Source organism: Petaurus breviceps, unplaced genomic scaffold (genome assembly GCF_028583685.1).
Source record: "Petaurus breviceps papuanus isolate PSGF00001 unplaced genomic scaffold, PetGlider_PUasm1.0 90895, whole genome shotgun sequence".
NCBI classification, from domain to species: Eukaryota; Metazoa; Chordata; class Mammalia; order Diprotodontia; family Petauridae; genus Petaurus; species Petaurus breviceps.
Genome location: NW_027187372.1, coordinates 21021502 through 21032501, shown reverse-complemented (window position 1 = coordinate 21032501; position 11000 = coordinate 21021502). Strand labels below are relative to the sequence as shown.

General features: G+C 35.5%; 1 pseudogene; it reads right to left on the bottom strand.

Moving 5' to 3' along the window:
• Positions 1–1011: 1011 nt before the first annotated feature.
• LOC138151038 (proline-rich protein 3 pseudogene) lies at positions 1012–1670 on the bottom strand (annotated as a pseudogene).
• Between the last annotated feature and the right edge of the window lie 9330 nt (positions 1671–11000).

Genomic DNA, 11000 nt, shown 5'->3' with positions numbered 1-11000 from the left:
AGTTTGTATTTCAGCTTATTCTAGGATATACTATGATCCTCATACACAAAAGCTACAAATACCACAATTAAATAAAATGTTTCCTCTGAGTTTATTACTTAAAAAAAGAAAGCTAAAACAAAGACTCTTCAACCAGTCATGGCTCCAGTCCCTCCCTTTTCCCACATTCTCTAATCTTTCTCCAGGTCCTACTCACAAAACTTCATCTGTTTTCACAGAAAACCTACACTGGGGTAAAGGTAAGGAAAAGGGTAGAAGGCTAAAAGGGTATCATCTAAGCTCCACCCAGTGAGAAAGGGAATTTCATTGCCCAGAGATCTATATTGGGTGGAGATTCACAGAATCCAACTGATAAGAGGTAGGGAAAGGGGAAGGAGGGAAGCAAAAGTTGGGAATAACCTAAGGGACCACTCTCTATTTCACACGCAGAATGACTTGGGGGGAGTGGGTTGGAGGGCACCACTAACACAAAAAAATGGAATCAAGATGGTGTCCTTTTTCAAAACTATCCAGGGCTCGCAAGAACCACAGATCTCACAAGAACCACAAGTAATACTTGAAGGGGGCAAATTGTGGATGAACAGCACCAATTAGGTTTCCATTACAACTTATCAGGGGAAAGTCACTTATTGGGAAAGAAGAATAAAGAGATACAGCATTGAAATTACAACCTCTGCCCCCAGCAGAGAAAAAGGTAGATGATGCATATCAATTATTGAAAAACTCCCAGACCACTACTAATGTGGAATACTGCATACACTGTGAGATGTGGTCCATTTGATAGTTTGTGATAGTGATTTTCTTTGTTACACGACAGGGTTGGGGGAGGGTTTTACTAGGAGGTGATGGTGGCGTAAAAACCAAAAGTATCAATAAAACATTATTTTTTTTTAAAAACCCCAACCCTCCCAGAGCCTCAGGTAGGGGAGAGAGAGGATCAGGCTCAGTCTCTTTCTTTGGCCAGAGGTGTTAGGCAGAAACACCTCAGAGAAGCCAACAAAGAACAAGAGGGCAATGGGCTTCCAGGATAGAAAAGGTCCACTGGAGCCTGACTGGTGGAAGGCACAGTTTTACAGTGGAGGTACATTCACTCCTGGGTGGTAGAAGGCACAAAGATCCTCATAGTGACAGTGGCCCTTTGAGAAGTGTCTGCAAACAGGGTGGTTGGATTTATCTGTTCTATCACCTTCCTGGACTCCATCCTTGAATTGAGGGGCATTCTGAGGCCAGGGGATATTCTTAGATGGATGGTGACTACTGCCCCCTCCAAGGTTTTTCCATCCATTGGGAGAACCATTCCTGGCATGGTCCCCATAGCCTGTTCCCCACATAGGTTCTGGATCCTCATAGGCCCAACGGCTATGTAGGTATGGTCGAGGTCTAGGTCCTGGGCCCCCTCTCATTGGGCATCCTCCCCAGAAAGGAAGTGGGAGGCTCAGGAGTGGTGGAAACACTGGTCCCCTTAATCCCTGGAGGCCTCTATGGAAGCCTGGATCAGTGCCACCAAACTTTCCATTGGCTAGGGGGGTAGGGCCCAGGAGGTTGGGTGGACCAGCGGGGCTCCCACTCTCCTCATCCCCATTCTCCTCGGGGTCCGGTGGTTGCTGCTTCCCCTTCTTGGGCATCACAGCCAGCATAATAGCAGTGATCAGAATCGGGGCCGGTGGGAGAAAGGGACCCACTGCTATACTTCTTGAAAATGTTTTCCACATGAGATGCCTCCACTTCCTTACCACCTACTCTATTATCAACTGTTGCAACTTGACTCCACCTCCAAAACTCTATTGAATGTGGTCTTACATCTTTAGTGACACCTGTTTTACATAGCCTGGGATAATTGAAACAATTCTATGGTTTTTTTTTTCATTTGATTCTATACACAATAACTAGGCAAACGTGTTGCCATAAATAACCAAATTGGTACTGAGATCTTATTATCCATTCCCCCTAAACACTTGTTTTGATTAGCCGCAACAACTGTGACGCAGACAGGGACCTTTCACCCACATCCACCTGAGCAAGGGTGTTCCTCCTTAGGTTGTCGTCTCCCTCAAAACCCTCTCTCACTCAAAATCTTCAGATTCATTGAAAATTTCTTGGTATGATATTAAACCAAATGATGCTGTCTTGTAGCATGTTATATATTTGGCAGACTCCCCTTTCCAAGTCATTGTCACTCAGACATAAAGATTCTGATCTTCTTATGGTCTTATATTTAGGAGTCTTGGGCAACCTAGGACCCCACATCAAAGGGACAACATATTCCAAGAGTCCCTCAACTCTTAAAAAACACTTGAGTGACTCAGAACTACTAACTTGGGTAGGAACTTTCCAGGAATATATTAAATTTTGAAGGGGGCAAAAGGACCCTTACTATTCTAATCCCAGGCATTATGATACATTTTCACTAATGACTCAATAGCCTGATGATCAGTCATGTTCCTTTAAACCTCATGTTTTAAAGTCACAGTCAAAGTTCAGGAAAGTGTGTCAGTAACATGATGGGCAGAGTGCTTCCTGCCATCATTCCCAGAGTACTTATTCATGTGAGCAGTCATTTCCCACAATGCCACTGGGGAGGTCCAAAGCTCTTGCTTACATTTCAGGAGTTAAGTTATCCAGGTCTGCATGATGGTGTGATCGGGGAGACCCATAGGTAAAGGTAGAATCCACTAATTTGGGCCTCTGACCACAAACTGGGATCTAATTGTTACTGGCTCAGGCTGTCCATAAGGGATGGGGAATAAGGGATAGATCAAGACCACCAAACTAGGTAAATTGCAATTTAGGAATTAATCCATAATTTTATCATTCTTTCCCTAGCCCTCACAGATCATTTTATTATGCCTAATATATCAAATTTTCTATTTTTATTAATTGATGAATTGTAGCTTTTTAATATTAAGTAGCAATACAACTAAGCTTATTTAGTAACTTTTTCATTTTTATTTACATAAAAGAGCATAACTTTTAGTCTACAGCAGATTTTTAAATATTTACTATTATATTTCTTATTACGATTTACTGAATTTTAGGTTTCCATTACATCAATGTACTATAATTTGATTAACTGTTTCCTTTTGCTGGGACCTTAAGATTATTTCTGACTTCACAATTACAGAAAAGATTTCTATTAAAACATTAGGACATTTTGGGATTTTTTATGATGCAGGATATATTACCACCAAAGGAACTATTGAGCCAAAAACTATGGTTTGTTTAGACTTTCAATTGTGTTCTGTCAGATTGCCTTCCTTAGAGTTTCTACAAGTCCTCAGTTCAACAAAAATTATCTGCACTTCCACAAGAATTGAATGAGTATACCTGTTTCTCCAGAGCATACTAGCATTGAGTTTTATCACTTTCTTTTCTTTTCTTTTTTTAAAGCAATCGGGGTTAAGTAACTTGCTCAAGGTTACACGGCCAGGTATTTCTGGGTGTGGTGCTAAGTAACTGAGCCCAGTTTTGATCCACAGGTCATCCCGACACTGGGGCCAGTGCCCTTACTCACTGAGCCACCTGGCCACCCCTAAGCAATTGGGGTTAAGTAACTTGCTCAAGGTTACATGGCCAGGTGTTTCTGGGTGGGTGCTAAGTAACTGAGCCCAGATTTGATCCACAGGTCATCCTGACACTGGAGCCGGTACTCTTACTTGCTGTGCTACCTGGCCACCCCGAGTTTTATCACTTTAAATAATTTTTTGCCAGCTTGATAGTTTGTAATTTAATTTCCATTGACTACTGTTAAGGCATTCTATGTTTTACCTAGGTTCTGTACCATCAGTTTTCCACTCAAAAATCATGAGTCTCCAAATTCCAAGTAATTCTCCAATTGTGGCTAGCATTCAAGTGGCCCTCTCTAGTCTACTTCAAATTACTTTCATCTGGGTAGAGGCAGCTAGGTGGTACCATAGACATGAGTTCAAATATAACCTCTGCCACTAAATGTGTGACTTTTGGGCAACTCATTTAACCTTTCTTGCCTCAGTTACTTCAATTTTAAAATGAGGACAATAATAACACCTACTTCATATTGTTGTAGTTAGGAACAAATGAAATAATATTTGGAAAATTGTTTTGCACACAATAGGTGAGGTACTTAATAAATCCTTATTCCCTTCCCCCTTCCTGTGCCAAACTGCATTATACTCTCTTCCCTAAATGCATCCTTCAATTTTGAAATTAGTTGCTTTTGCTCACATAGAACCTGTAGGCCTGAAATGCCATTCTTCCCTATCTTAATCTATTGTATTCTTGTCCATCTTTTAAATAAATCATTTGGACCATAAGCATTTAGAAAACACAATGATCCAGGCAAGCACTGTGTTAAAGGTTAGATCCAATTCCAACGCTATTTCCTCATAGAAACCCCAAATTTGAGAGACAGAAGGGAATTTGTAGATAATTTAGTCCAGCCTCTTGACAGGGTTTCCTCCAACAAGGAAACTAAGTCCTTGAAAGGCTGTTACTTGCTTAAAATCACATAGTCAACACATGGTGGAGAAGGGATTTAAGTTCATGTCTCCTGCCTTTGAGTCTAGCAATTTGCCCACTATATCACACCTTGTACTCATGAAGTAGCGATCTATGATGCAAATAATAATCATGTCCTGAGACCTCGTATTTGTTTTATATCTCTTCAATATATTTATCCTATCTTAATGTCTCTGTATATGACTTTATCCTTATTATACTATCACTTCGATGATGGCAGAAACTGAGTGAGCAGAAGGGCTAAAATTTGTGTCTTTCTTGGTGCCTTACCAGAGTGCTCTGAACATAAGTAGTTCTTATGGACATTAATATTTTCCATAATGATTCCTTAGGATTTGTCTTGGATCCTATATTACTGAGAAGAGTTAAATTATGCATAGTTTATCATTGCACAATGTTGCAGTTAATATGCACAATTATTTTTGTTCTTATCACTTTTTTCTAGGTTTTTCTGAAACTTGCCTGTTCATCATTTCTTTCTTTTTTTTGGAGGGGAAAGGTAGGGCAATTGGGGTTGAGTGACTTGCCCAAGGTCAAATGGCTAGGTTTTTGTGTGTGTGTGTGTGTGTGTTAAATGTTTGAGGCTGGATTTGAACTCAGGTCCTTCTGACTCCAGCACCAGTGCTTTATTCACTGCACCACCTAGCCACCCCATTCATCATTTCTTATAGAACAGTAGTATTCCATTATACTCATATATCACAACTTGTTCAGCCATTCCTCAACGAATGGGTATCCCTTCAGTTTCCAATTCTTGGCTTCCACAAAAAGAGCTGCTATAAATATTTGTGTACGTGTAGGTCCTTTCCCCCTTTTTAATGATCTCTTTGGAATATAGACCTAGTAGTGGTATTGCTAGATCAAAGGGTATACACAGGATTACAACCCTTTGGGCCTAGTTCCAAATTGCTCCCCAGAATGCATGGATCAGTTCACAACTTTACCCACAGTGTATTAGTGCCCAAATTTTCTCATATCTTCTCCAACATTTATCATTTCCTTTTTGTCATATTAACCGCTCTGATAGGTGCACCTCAGAGTTGTTTTAATTTGCATTTCTCTGATCAATATTAGAGTACTTCTTCATATGCCTATAGATAGCCTTGATTTCTTCATTTAAAGACTGCCTATTTATATCCTTTGACCATTTATCAATTGGGGCATGACTTATATTCTCACAAATTTGACTCAGTTCCCTATATATTTGAGAAATGAGATCTTTATAAAAAATGCTTGTTGTAAAGATTGTTCCCCAGTTTTCTGCTTTACTTGTAATATTGTTTACATTGGTTTTCCTTGTATAAAAACTTTTTTTTTCAAATGTTTTATTAACTTCTGATTTACATCATTCATTTCCGCCAGATTTTGAGTTACAAATTTTCTCCCCGTTTTTTCCCTACCCACCCCCTCAAAATAGCAGTCCCACAGGATATCCCCTCCTCCAGTCTGCTCTCTCCCATATTTTCTCCCATACCCCTCTCGACTTTTCCAGTGGATCTCTATGCCCCAGTGCCTGTATATCTTATTTCCCAATACACATACATATTTGAATATTTGATTTTAAAATTTTGAGTTCCAGATTCATTCCCTTCTTCTCATCCACCCTTACTGGGAAGATAAGCAGTTCAGTATAGGATGTGCATGTGTGGCTAATGCAAAACAATAACATAGTAGATATATTGTATATAAAAACTTTTAAATTTAATATTATCAGATTATCCATTCTACATTTCATAATGCTCACTCTCATTTCATCATGAATTCTTCCCTTCCCCATCTATCTGACAGGTAGACTATTCCTTGCTCTTCTAATTCCATTGCTTCATTGTCTATGGTAACTTTTAGCAAGATGTGGTTTCCTTCTTTATCTCTTTTAATTGGGTCTATTTTTGCTTTTACTTTGTCTAAGATCAGGATTGTTATCCCTGCTTTTTTTTACTTTAACTGAAGCATAATAGACTCTACTCCACTCCCTTACCTTTACTCTGTGTGTGTCTCTCTGTTTCAAGTGTATTTCTTGTTTGCAACTTTTTGTAGAATTTTATTTTTGAACCACTCTGATGCCCGCTTGTGTTTTATGGGAAAGTGTGTCCTATTCACATTCACAGCTATGTTTACTACCTATGATTTCTTTCCATCCTATTCATCCTCCTGTTTGTCTTTTCTCTCCTTTAACCCTTTCCCATCTCACCAGTGTTTTGCTTCTGTCTGGTATAAATTCAATCCGATTGCAGTGTGTAATCATAATATGATGAACATAGACTGTTCAAAAATTTTATATCAATGTCCATTAGAGATATTGACCTAAAATTTTCTGTCTGCCTTTCCCTGGTTTAGGTACCAATACCATATTTTTGTCATTAAAAAGCATCTTTGTAATATAAAAATTAATTATTTATTGAATATGAATAATAAAATTATTTATTGAATATGTTTATTTTTTCTTTGAATATTTATTACTTCTCTTCATGGACCTCCAACCTTTCAAGAACACTTATAGCTGAATCAATTATTTTCTGGTATTAGATTATTTTAAAAATCTGTTTCTTTTTCTAACCTGGATATTTTATTTTTCATAGATATTTAATGACTTTCTCTAAGATAACAGTTTTTTTAACTTTATAATTGGAAAAAATAGTTCCTGATAGTTGCCTTTATTTCAATTAGGAGTTTTTCTTTTTAATTTTTGATATGAACAATTTGATTCTCCTCTTTTTTTTAAACTTTATATTAGTTTGAAGAAGCATTCCTCATTTATACTTATCATTTTAATGTGTTTTTTTTACTTTCATCAACTTTATTACTCTTTTTGATTTTCAGAATTTCTATTTTATTGGTTAAGGCTTTAAAATTTGTTGTAGTTCTAGGTACAGTTTGTTTTTGTGAATGTCCAATTAGATGATTTGTTATTTCTCCTCTTTTTTTTTTTTGAAGCATTTACAAATACAAAAATTTTCCTTAGGACCATGTTAGCTATATCCATAAGTTTCCTTTCTTGTGACATCTTTTTTTGCCATTTTAACATAAAATATTGTGTTTTCTATCATATATTTATTTACTTATACGTCATTTGGAATTAAGTCTCTAATGTCTCTCACAGTACATAGTAAATTTTTGAAATGGTGTCATCCACAGAGAAGAGGTATGTAAAGTACTTTCTGTTCCCATTCAGTAATTGCTTACCCATGAACAGTTAATATTTCTCTGTTACTTAAGTCTGGTTTTATTTATATAAAAAGTTTTATAAAATAATTTTGTTTATATAGTTTCTCGATTCATTTTGGCAGGTGAATTCCCAAATATTTTATATTATCTAGTATTATTTTAAATTAATTACCTTTTACTATTTCTTCTTCTAGGGATTTGTTTGTGATATTTTGAACACTGGTGATTTATGTGGATGACATATCCTGTTACTTTGCTAAAATTGCTAATTGTTTCAACTAACTTTTTTAGTTCAGTCTTTGAGATTTTCCAAATATGTCATCATGTCATCTGCAAAAAGAGATAATTTTTTTACTTCTTGACCTATTCAGATTCCTTCTATTTCTTTTTCTTTTCTTACTGATATGATTTTCAATACAGTATTGAATGATATTGGTGATAGTGGGCATCCTTGTTTCATGCTTGATCTTACTGAGAAGGCTTCTACTTTATGTCTAAAAATACTGCTTGCTGATAGTTTTAGATAATTTTTTTATAAATTTAAGGAAAAATCCATTTACAACAATACTTTCAAATGTTTTTAAATAGGAATGAGTACTGTACTTTATCAAAAGTTTTTCAGCATCTATTGATATCATCATATGTGATTTTTTACTTTTATATTTGATATAATCAATTCTGTTAAAAGATTTCCTTATATTAAACTATCCCTGCATTCCTTGTATAAATCTTACTTGATCATAATATATAATATTTGTAATATATTATTTTAATATTTAAGCTAATATTTTATTTAGAATTTTTGGACCCATATTCATTAATTAAATTTGTCTTTAATTTTCTTTTTCTGTTTTTACTTTTCCTGGTTTAGGTATCAGTATCATATTTGTTTCATAAAAGGTGTTTGGTAGGATCCTTTCTTTGCCAAATAAAAATAATTTATTTGCTATTGGAATTGGTTGATCTTTCAATGCTTGATAGAATTTACTTGTAAATCTATCTGTTGCTGGTGCTTTTTTCTTAGGAAACTCATTTGTGGCCTGTTCAATTTCTTTTTCTAAAATAAGTCTTTTTAGATATTCTATTTCTGCTTCTGCTAATCTAGGCAATTTACATTTTTGTAAATATCCTTCCATTTCACTCAAATTATTAAACTTTTTGGCATTATAATTGGGAAAAATAGCTACTTACAATTGCTTTAATTTTACCTTTGTTGGAGGTATATTCACCTTTTTCATTTTTTATATTAGTGATGTAGTTTTCTTCTCTCTTTTTAAAACTAAACTAACTAATCACTTATCTATTTTATTTTTTTCATAAAGCCAACTAGTTTTACTCATTAATTAAATTTTTATTATGCAAAACATTATTAATCTCACCTTTAGCTTTTAGGATTTCCAATTTAGTGTTTAATTGGGTATTTTTAGTTTATCCTTCTTCTAGCTTTTTAAATTGCCCACCTAATCATTAATGTCCTTTTTCTCTATTTTATTGAAATAAGGATTTAGATATATAAATTTTCCTCTGATCACTGCTTTTGCTGTATACCATTGGTTTTTAACAATAATAATAATTTTATTATTGTAATCCTCTTTAATGAAATTATAGATTATTTCTATGGTTTATTCTTTAACCCATTCATTCTTTAAGATTAAGTTTGTTAGTCTCCAACTACTTTTCAATCTATGTTTCTGTGGTCCCTTATTAAATACTATTTTATTACATTTTGACATATTTTTAATATTTCAGATTATTTACTTTAAACTATAAAATGTTTATGTACTAATATATTGTCAACTTTTGTAAAGGTACCATGTATCAAGGTGTATTCCTTTCTATTTCCATTAAATACTCTCCAGATATCTATAATATCACCACAGTTCAAGGGCTAAGAGGAATGCTAACACTTGTGACTGCAGAAGAGAAAGGTCCCTTCTTGGGTAAAAAGTAGGACACAGAGCAGGAGAGCAGTGCTTATACCTCTCCTTAGAACATCCCAAGTTGGAAGCATTGAAAAATTAGAGGACCCCCCCCCCAAAAAAACTAGCTATGAAAATAGTAGCACAAAATACCTAACACTTTGGACAAGACTCCCCTTATCCTGGGAGAAGAACCCAACTTTAACATAAAAGTTAAGAAATAGGATGGTGGAGGGGAAGGAAAGATGGAGAAAAAACAATATTAAAAGTTTCAAAATTAATTATAAATATTAAAAAAAACAAATCAAACTCAAGGAATTGCTCTACAACTTTGAGCTAAAGGATTATATAAATTTTTAAAAAGCACACAGTGATATCACTATGTCCTTCAGGTTGTTTTTCCTACTTAGGATCAAGCCCACCCATTCCTGAGGCCAGAAGCAGTGAGCAGAAAGGCTTTCCCTTTGGGAAATCAAAGAGTTTTTGTACACCTCAAGATAAGCAAGAAGATGAGGCTTAAGGCACAGATTGCCTCTTTAATGTCTTAACATTACTTCAGTCTCAGAAGAAAATTAATTGAACTGTTCTGAAGTTGAGTGAGGACAACAAGGGCTCCTATCTCACAATTCCCCAAAAGCATATGAAACTCATTATATAATGCTTTTACATACTTTAAGAAAGTTTTCATGTATCTTAAAATCTTTTACTAGATAGGTATCCTTAGTTCCTTTAGGTAATCCTTGTATGCCAAGATCTTGATGCCTACCAATGTCTTAGTCATCCTCTGGTGGACAGGGTCCAGTTTATTTTTATTTTTTGCTAGGCAACCAGGGTTAATTGACTTGCCCAGGGTCACACAGCTTGTACTTCCAAAGATAGAGTGTCTAGAACTGAGCACAATATTCCAGATGTGATCTAAACAAGACACAATGGGTTTATCGTGTCCTATGTTCCTTCTATGAATGAAGTCTGAGGTGTCCATATAAGTTGTGAGGAAGATGCTGATTTACATTAGTTGATGGAGTTATTCACTGAAAATTGCCTAAATTGATGAAATCATAAGTCTGGTCAAAAGAAAATGGCTCAATTAGCTTTTGTGGCTGCCAAGTTGCACTGCATTTCCTTATCTTCTACTCAGAATCCTTAGTTTCCTTCCAAGTCAGGTAACATTCAACCTCTTTTACAGAGCCATTCTAAGTCTCCTCAGTTAAGTCACCCTTCCTCAATTATTTTGTATTATCATTTGCATATATGTAATATTCATCCCCTTTTCCCATCCTGCAAACCTTTAAGGGCTAAGATGTTCATTAGTGTTTGTATCACCAGTGGTTATATAGGGCTGTGCTAATGCCTAGGGAATTGAACAGAAAAACATTAAACTAACAATCTATTTTTAAAAAGTGAACTGTTTTTATGTGATTT